Genomic DNA, 9,996 nt, shown 5'->3' on the forward strand with positions numbered 1-9,996 from the left:
AGATAGAATAGAGACAGCCACATCAGTGTCGGGTTTGGTATGGATGTATATTTGAGTATCGTCAGCGTAAAAATGAAAGCTGAGGCCATGTGATCTTAAAAGCTGACCAAGTGGGAACATGTAAATGCTGAAGAGCAAGGGGCCCAGTATTGAGCCCTGAGGGACACCAGACTTGACAAGACCAATTTCAGACCTGTACCCACTGAGAGAGACAAAGTGACAGCGATCAGTGAGGTAAGACTTAAACCATTTGAGGGCAGTGTCAGAGACTCCAAACACAGTCTCGAGACGAGAAAGCAAGATGTTATGGTCAACAGTGTCAAAGGCAGCACTGAGATCAAGAAGGATGAGTATGGAAAGAGAACCAGAATCAGAAGCTATTAGGAGGTCGTTGGTGACTTTGACTAGGGCGGTTTCTGTGCTGTGAAGTTGACGGAAGCCAGATTGGAGGGGTTCGAAAAGGTTGTTTGTCATGAGGTGGTTATGTAACTGAAGTGTGACAGCACGTTCTAGAATTTTAGACAGAAAGGGTAAGTTCGAGATGGGGCGAAAGTTGTTAAGATTGTCGAGAGCCATGTTAGGCTTCTTTGGCACTGGGGTAATAGCAGCAGTTTTGAGGACCGTTGGTACAATGCCGGTGCTCAAGGATTCATGTATTATATTGAGGACAATGGGACAGAGAGAAGAGAAACAGTACTGGAATAAAGTGGTGGGAATGGAATCTAAAATAGATGTGGTGGGTAGATGTGAGATCTAACCACCACATCTATCAATAGATGTGAGATGTCCGCTCGGTCCATTTCTGAGCTCAGTATAAGGTGTAGAAAGCATGACTGTCATCATAACCCGCCTCTCACCCTGGCCCGAGCCTGAAGCACGCCCCTTAGTGCAGGGTTAGAGGTGTGGAATAATGTTGTGACTATTGCTTCATCAATAACATGCTGATTGCATGTTTCTAGATGGGTATAACAGAGATCTCAACTACTGAGGGGCCTTATTAATAATTGCTTACACTTATATAGCGCTTTTCTGGACACTCCACTCAAAGCGCTGCACTTTATTACAGAGAGGCACTGAACTTTGGGGAACGTGACATCCACCCAGTATTACTAGTAGGTTGATACATATAAATGTTCTTTTTCCCCCCGTATTATACCTCGCGAAATATAACGATGGCCAACTCCTTAAGTCGAAATTTAAACCCTTATCAGCTACAAGACAGTCCGTCAACATCGCCGCGGCCCGAAGCGCGACCTTCGGTATGACGAATCCCACTACCACCACCAATGTACAGCCCCCACCTGGTTGATGTGACGGCAGCCATAGTGCGCCAGAACGCTCCCCACACAGCAGCTCTCAGTGGGGAGGAGAGCAGAGGGATGAAGCCAGTTCAGAGAGGGGGGTTATTAGGAGGCCATGATTGGTAAGGGCCAATGGGAAATTTGGCCAGGACGCCTGGGTTACACCCCTACTCTTTTCGAGAAACACCCCGGGATTGTTAATGACCACAGAGAGTCAGGACCTCGGTTTTACGTCTCATCCGAAGGACGGCGCCTGTTTACAGTATAGTGTCCCCCGTCACTATACTGGGGTATCAGACCGCAGGGTGAGCGCCCCCCTGCTGTCCCACTAACACCTCTTCCACCTCTTATTAGCCAGTGAAAAATGGTAGCTTCCTCAGAGACACCGCAGGAAGACAGGAGTTTGTGATGAAAGTTCGAGAGGGATGGCCACACCCTAGTTCGGTCAGACTCGGCTGTCGATATTTTAGCAATCACTCCTGACTCCTCTCCTGAAACACTGTCAATACTGCAAGTGATCCCCCTCTCACCCTCGCGTCCCTCTCTCACCCCGTCTCCACCTGTGTAGCTGCCCCCCCTGGTCACTCCTCCTCGCTGCGCAGGGGAGGTCCCAGCCTCCTCATCTTCTGGCCAGGAGCCCTCAGCCAAGCGGGTTCAGCCAGATCATCACTCCATGATCCTTTCAGTATGCTAAATTCCTGGTGTTGTTTTTTTTCTCCCCAGAAAACCGACTGTCCGCCCCACCTCTGCGAAGTCAGGTTCCAGTGTGCCTGGTGTTTACAGGTAATACTTCAGACTGGTCGGCCTCACCTCAGGGTGTCTGGGCGTTTGATATTATACAGTTGCAATGCTGAGGCCTGTGACTGTGATGCTGTAAGGCTACAGGAGTCTCTCTGGAGATCCTGAGTGATTTCCGGCGTTCGTGCGGAAACACAGCCCCACCCTCCCGCAGTGTCCAGTCCGCAGAATTTCCTGGAGACGTGGCCTAGCCGATGGGCGACCCCGCCAGCGAGAGACTAGCTGAGGCAGGACGTTCTGTACGGTTCAGTTAATTAGACGCGCACAGATGTTGAGCTCATCGTCCTTTTAATTGTGCCATCTATGCTAACTGTAGCAGAGATCGAACTATCAAGGTGACAGATCAATAATTTTAAATTAAATAGATGCATGATATTGCTAGCGCTGATGCAAGAGGCAAGTCAGAGGAACTGAACACAGAATGGATAGGAGTCGCAGTGAGTGAGAGAGGAATGAGCTAAATTATTTAAGAGGATTAAAACACTGAAGAACAGGAGACACAGTGAGAGAGAGGAGATCACAGGAAATACCTCAGTAACAAACATACTTACACACAGGACAGGAGACACAGCGAGAGAGAGGAGATCACAGAGAATCCCTCAGTAACAAACACACAGGACAGGAGACACAGCGAGAGAGAGGAGATCACAGGAAATACCTCAGTTTTAAGTGCAGACAACCGGACAGGAGACAGAGTGAGGAAGAGTAAATGAAACACAGTAGGATTGATAGGAGAGGGGTTATGAAGAGATGGGACACACAGAGATGGAGAGAAGGGAGGCAACAGTTGAACTCGCTGGCTGAGTTAATTGACGCTGCTGTTTCTTTGGCAGATGAAGTCGGGGTCCAGAGTTTCGCTGACGTGGCAGAACCGTCCCAGCTCGGTCTCCTCCCATTCCTGCAGGTCAGTGCCCCTTCAGTCAGACCCTGTGTTCGGGGAGACACACAGGGAAGTCGCACACTGTGACAAGAGGCTCCAGAGACATCGCTGAACCACAGAATAGCTCCGGAGCATTTGTGCACCTTTTGGAATTCTTCACGTATAGTGAAAGGTGAAAATAAAACCAAGAATGGGTGACGCGTCTTTACACAGAGGCGGGTGGGGAACAAGCTGCCCAGCCTTGTTGTTGATGCCGATACCCTGGCTTCCCTCCAGATACAGGTGGATTAAATCATGGGTCCAATTAATCACTAACTACCAGACAGGCTTGAAAAACCGAATGGCGTTCTCTCGTTTTTAACCTCTCTTCAGTTCTTAGAAAACCTGCACGCAGAAAAAAAAAATTTGCATTTTTTTACAACTTCCAACGGTCAGGTCTGTGGGTATTTAAATCTGACTAGAATGTGTATTGTTCAAAATCTCTTGTTCACTATCAGTGTTGTTGTTTTTAGTGTCCTTCTCATTACTCCTGTGGGTTTTATACTGTGGTAAAGAGTTAAAAAAGTCCTCACTTTGTGCTGCTCTCAGTTTGTTGACGGTGGCGTACTCCACATCCCTGTTGGGTAGTGTGATGTCTGTAGAGAACAGGATACAGGTCAATACTTATGTTTACTTATACTATACAGGATAAGACTTACATTAACACCATACTAAACAACAGGGCTCACTGTTCACACTCGTATTGACACTGTACAGACAACAGGACTCACTGTTCACACGCGTATTGACACTGTACTGAACAACAGGACTCACTGTTCACACACGTATTGACACTGTACAGACGACAGGACTCACTGTTCACGCTTGTATTCACGCTGTACACAACAGCAGGACTCACTATTATTACAAATGTTCACACTTGTGTTAAAACTGGACAGAGCAGCAAGAAGTTATCATGATGTTTTATTTCTGCTAGTTTAATAGATAGAAGTAAAAGATCCTCACTTTGTGCGGCTCGGGGTTTGTTGACTGTGGAGTATTCAACAGCAGTATCTGTCTGTGTTAATTCTGCAAAGAATAAAACACGTGTTCTCACCCGTTAACACTGTGCAGAGCAAGAAGGAATTCAATGAGTTAACACTGTACAGAACCGGACTCACTGTTCACACTCGCATTGACACTGTACTGACCAACAGGACTCGTGTCGACACCGTTCACACTCGAATCGACGCTGCTCACACTCGTGTTGACACTTGACACTCGTATCCAGTAATGATTGCCCAACCCACCACTTAGCAGAGCTCCCGGTGGTGGGGCTGTGGTCCAGGGGCTCTGCCCCGACTTCACCTCGCACTGACCTAGCAAGCCCACGCACCACAGGCGTCTCGCCCCCCCCCCGCCGCTGCCGTTTGAGCCCTGCGAGCCCTTACACGCGAGAAGGCAAAACCTACTTCCGCCCGCGGGCCCGGGATCCTGGATCACGGAGTAGTGGAATTCCTGCGTTGCCGCGGATCCTGAAAGAGAGATAACGGTCAGGGAAGCGTCGCTGAAGACGCGCGGCAGGTAGGGATAACGGTCAGGGAGGGGGCCGTGTCGGCCACCCGCAGGCCGCAGAGGCAGCAGGTTCGGGATCGTTCCACGCGGCCGAGAGAGAGGGGAAAGAGACGCGACATTTCGACTGTGGTCTTTTCCGGCTTCACGCGCCCGAAGGAGGCTCCGCGGCCGAAACGCCGCGTCTCTTTTCCTGTCCTTCCAGCGCAGGGATAAACCTTGACCTGCTCCGCTGCGGGTGAAGACAAAGTCGGTGTCGCTGGGTTTTTAAAAAAAACCCGCAGAGCCACTTCATACTTCTGACGACGATGGAAGGGGAATATTTACAAGTCCTGTTCTAAAAGGTCTTCGGATCTCACCGTTACCAGCTGGGAGTGGGGTTTGCGCCAGACAGTTGTCGGAGTCCGTTTTCTCCAGGCGTTCTGAAACAACCCAAAACACAGGGTGTGAGACCGCAGTTGTGAAATGAGTTGAAAGCCGATTGTTGGCCGCCCGTTTGCTAACTGAACCAGGCTTGCTCAGGCCGGATCCATTAAAACCCACAAACTTCATGAATTGATACTTGAGCTTGCGTTGTCCTGTTCTGGGAGCGACCAGCTTTGACTTTGCTGGACCTTTTATTGACCATCATATCGGACTGCTCCAGTGAGAACTCAGCATTACAGATCTCTCAAGGTCAAACTCACAGAAGAGCCACAGAGACAGAGACAGGATCAGAGACACAGCGGAGAGTCAGGACAGTGAAGGAGTCCTCATGGAGGAGATCAGATACACTGAGAGAAGAGCCACAGACAGAGACAGGATCAGAGACACAGGGGAGAGTCAGGACAGTGAAGGAGTCCTCATGGAGGAGATCAGATACACTGAGAGAAGAACCACAGACAGAGACAGGATCAGAGACACAGTGGAGAGTCAGGACAGTGAAGGAGTCCTCATGGAGGAGATCAGATACACTGAGAGAAGAACCACAGACAGAGACAGGATCAGAGACACAGCGGAGAGTCAGGACAGTGAAGGTGTCCTCTACTTAAATTATTACATTTTACACAATTTGAGTTCATTTTAAAAAGTAAAAGGTAATGAAAGGAATGCATTTTCATAAGAAAGATAATACCAATATGCATGTGATAATCTTCCTTATATCATGTAGTGTGTCATTTGGACACTTTGTGGGCTTGAAATACAAAGAAAATCATGTTCTATGGTACAAGATAAATACAAAACTTAAGCTTTTATTTTAATTAGATTTGTTTATTAAGCATAAGCAATGATTTATTACATTAATATATGTGAAAATAATATTTAAGCATCATACGTTTAGTATATTTAGTCCCTAATGCTGAAAGAAATGATCATTTGTTTAACATGCACGGGTCTGTCTCAAAGGATGCAGTGCTCCTGAAAGGGCTCTCAAACCCTGCATTTCAGATGCCTAGCTGTATCCCTCACATGTGGCACCTCAGAATGACTTCTAACCTTACCTGTGGTGTCTTCAGTCCCTATTGCTCAATGCATGGTGTACGTACTACATACATGTGTCTTGAGAATGAGGAATGGGCCCCTGAGACAGTCATTTGCCTGTTTCACAAATGATCGTATTTTACTAGAGATTCTGTTTGTGATTCAGATGTGCATTCGGATTTATTGGTACATGCCAAGGGCAGTAAACAGTCTGAGGATTTATTTCCAGACAGCATAGAGCAGTGAAGCAGTGAAGTAGTGCATAAAGCATAAGCAATCATTTATTACATTAATATATGTGAAAATAACATTTTAGCATCATGCGTTTAGTATATTTAGTCCCTAATGCCAAGGACTCCAGCAGTCTTACAACCACTGCCCTGTTTGCCTCGCCAGACACGATCTCTATTCTGTTGTAATCCACGATGTTCTTCAGGTGATTTATCATGTCCTTCCTTGCCTGTTGAGAGGCCATCCTGATCTCTTCTGCCGTGGCGTGCTTCATACACGCCCTCTTCAAGTGAGCAGGAAGCTGATCAAAAGTATTCAGGCACATCTTGCACACCAGGGGAATCCTCGTGGGTTTCCTTTGAGAATAAATAAAACCATCTGTGTATAGAAACAAGCTAAGACTGATTTCTTAAATTATCCTTAATTTTCTCTCTCATAGTTTGAGCATAATGATTTTATTGTATTTATATAAGAATTGCTCATTGCTCCAAAATAAATAATGGTTTCATAAAAAAGTGAACACTTACTTGGTCTCAGTCACAGACTTTCCAATAGAAGCCATTGTGGAGTTCAGCAACTGCAAGTCCTAGAAGTGGGGAAGGAATTTTAAAAGAGAAATTGAATTACAAAACAGAAGGAATGGCTGAGGGATCACTGAAATATATATATATACAAATTCCAAAGACTGAGTCTATATCTCCTTTAGGTGAGGACAGACTGGATCAAACAAAAACAACATTTGAAGTGAATTGCAAATGTATTGAGTTGTGATGCAACTGTAACTTGAACCTAACATGACTGGGGCGTGCATTTTTGAAATTGCATTTTCACAGCTGAAATACAAAATGAAGCTGATCGCAGTCCAAACTCAAGGTATTGTTGTAAAACTAAATATTCAACATGTTTCTACCTGTCCCTTTTCAGCTCACTCAGAAGTCCACAGCCTGCAGCCTGGTGCCTCTCTGTCTCTCCCCCTCCACACTGCTGGTCCAGTGGAGGTGCTGTTTGATCCTGCAGGATCTGTCCAGTCTCGTATAGTCTTACTGAGCAGCGCAGGGCTCCCTGGCCCCAGGTATGAACAGTGAGTGTCAGTGCAGAACAGCTCTCTGACACTCCGCTCCCTCACTCCAGCTGATCAGGGCAACTACACAGTGAGGGACCTTAAGGGAAGCAGTATCAGCACTGTGATCGTCACTGTGGGCGGTGAGCAGGTCTACAGTAGGGTCACTAGAGGACTCTATATTCTTGACAGAGTGTGTTCTTCTATCATCCTCTGTCCTGATTGTCTTTCAGCTCACAGAGACACTGTCACCCTGCAGCCTGAAGCCTCTCTGTCTGTCCCTCTATTCACTGGAGAGCCAGTGGAGGTGCTGTTTGATCCTGCAGGAGGTGGAAACTGGACCTCAGTGTGTTCTGTCCAGAACAGCACAGCCAGCTGTGTCCCCCAGTACAGTTTTTTTATTTTTGATGATTAGCCATATGTTGATTATAATATTGTACATAATGTATAATTTGAACTCGATATTTTTCAGGAGTGAATGATTGTATATTTTCAGAATAAATTTCGAAACCAAATTATTGTCCCTCGATCTCTGTCTCTCTCTCGTCCTGCTGTCTGTCTGTCCCTGCCTCTCTGTCTCTCTCTTTCAGCCCTGTCTGTCAGTCTGTCTGTCCCTCGATCTCTGTCTCTCTCTCTCCTTCCTCTCTCTCTCTCGGTTTGTTTGTCCCTCAATCTCAATCTTTCTCTTTGCCTGCTGTCTTTCTGTGCCTTCATCTTTGTCTCTCTCTCTCCTTCCTTTCTGTCTGTCTCTCTGTCTGTCCTGCGTTGTCCCAGCTGGGCCTGTCTCCCCGGCTCTCTGCCTTCAGCTCTGTTCGCCGATGTCCCACCAGCCCGTCTCTCTCTCAGCCTGTCTCTTGACTTGCAGGAGGAAGAGGAGGTGGAGACAGCTCCTTCGGCAGGAGAGAGGAAGGAGGTCAGTGCTGGTCCTACCCTGCCTCCTGTCCTGTCTGTGGTGGAGTTTCGCCGTCTTGTCTGTCCCTGGGTCTCAGTGTTTCTCTCTCTTTCAGCCCTGTCTGTCAGTGTCTCTCTCCTCCTCCTCTCTGTCCTCAGTGTGTCTCTCTCCTCCTCCTCTCTGTCCTGTGGTGTCCAGGCAGTGTGTCTCTCTCCTCCTCCTCCTCCTCTCTGTCCTGTGGTGTCCAGTGGGTCAGTATTAGTGGGCTACACCCAGGCTCACTCACTGCGAGTGTGATCTCAGCAGAGTCTCTGTGCTCTTGGGACACTTGACTCACCTGTCTCTCTCTTTCTCTCCCTGTGCTGTCCCTCTCCTGCCCCCTCTCTCCCTCCAAGGACTCCAGCTGGAGGAGGTCCAATCACCACCTCCTGTGAGACAGAAGAAAAAGAAGGTGGGTAATGCTCTGATCCTCTCTTTACTCCTGTCCAGTGTCCAGTCAGTGTCCAGTCAGTGTGTCTGTATGAACCCCTCTCTCTCTCTCTCAGTGCAGTGTTCATGTACTGGAGTGTCCAGTCAGTGTGTGTGAACCCCTCTCTCTCTCTCTCAGTGCAGTGTTCATGTCCTGGAGTGTCCAGTCAGTGTGTCTGTATGAACCCCTCTCTCTCTCAGTGCAGTGTTCATGTACTGGAGTGTCCAGTCAGTGTGTCTGTATGAACCCCTCTCTCTCTCAGTGCAGTGTTCGTGTACTGGAGTGTCCAGTCATGTGTCTGTATGAACCCCTCTCTCTCTCAGTGCAGTGTTCATGTAGTGGAGTGTCCAGTCCGACTCTTAACGTGACTCTCCTGTCTCTGCTTCAGAAGCGCCGATGCGTCTTTTTGATGTCCCTGAGCTGCGTGTCGGTGGAGACAGATGATAAGGACGAGCCGATGGAGGCGGTGGAGACTGTAGGTCAGGAGAGGAAGAGCGAGGGAGAGGAGGAGCAGGCTGCCGGGAAGGACAAGAGGAGGAAGAGGAGGTGCAGGTGAGCAGACGGGGGCGCCGCCCGGTCGTGTCTGTGATTCAAGGAGGAGTCTCCTCTTGCTGTTTGATGTCATGGTAACGTCTGTGTCTGTGTCCCTCACACCTGCAATAACAATATTCTTTCCAGGTTCCTTTCCTGGTTCTGTGCCTGCTAAGATCTGGACTGGACTGTGCTGGACCGGAGCTGAGGGGCCCCAGACTGGACTGGACCTAAGCTGAGGGTCCCCAGACTGGACTTAATCTGTATTGTAATTTTTGTTCTTTTGTTAAGCATCATTAAAATGGTTTTAAAAAAAATTTGTTTAGCTTTTGTTTTTTTCCCTCCCCCTCCCTGAAACGAACGAACAGAGTCTGTCCTTCTCTTTCATCCCGGAGAGTTTGTGGTTGACGGATTGAGGCCGAGAGCCCTCGTCGTCGGCGTGCCACCAGTTGGCGGGGATATAGCAGGGGGGGCATCGTGTCCAATACTCCTTGTAACGAGACAGATTTCAAGCCACCTCCGTCTGAAGAGCAGGAAGTCGACCACAAAGTCCAGGGTGTCCTAGGAAGCTCTTTAGCCATCGTTTGCCCAGCAGCCATCTCACCCTGCAGCTCCCAGCTGGCAGCCCCCTCCCCACTGGAGCCCAGCAGGTGGGAGCCTGGTCAGTACCTGGAGGGGAGACTCCTGGGAAAAACTGAGGTTGCTGCTGGGAGAGGAGTTAGTAGGGCCAGCAGGGGGCGCTCACCCTGTGGTCTGTGTGAGTCCTGATGCCCCAGTATAGTGACGGGGGACACTGGACTGTAAACAGGCGCCGTCCTTCGG

General features: G+C 48.5%; 1 long non-coding RNA gene across 1 annotated transcript; it reads right to left on the reverse strand.

The window, feature by feature from the left end:
• Positions 1-6,247: 6,247 nt before the first annotated feature.
• On the reverse strand, positions 6,248-7,463 carry LOC148638438 (uncharacterized). The gene is made up of 3 exons (XR_015931041.1): positions 7,133-7,463; positions 6,750-6,808; positions 6,248-6,578 (listed from the first exon to the last, which is right to left on the reverse strand). It is a non-coding gene; the product is annotated as an uncharacterized LOC148638438 (long non-coding RNA).
• Between the last annotated feature and the right edge of the window lie 2,533 nt (positions 7,464-9,996).

Source organism: Lepisosteus platostomus (assembly GCF_059453375.1).
Source record: "Lepisosteus platostomus isolate fLepPlt1 chromosome 5 unlocalized genomic scaffold, fLepPlt1.hap1 SUPER_5_unloc_1, whole genome shotgun sequence".
In the NCBI taxonomy this organism is placed as follows: Eukaryota; Metazoa; Chordata; class Actinopteri; order Semionotiformes; family Lepisosteidae; genus Lepisosteus; species Lepisosteus platostomus.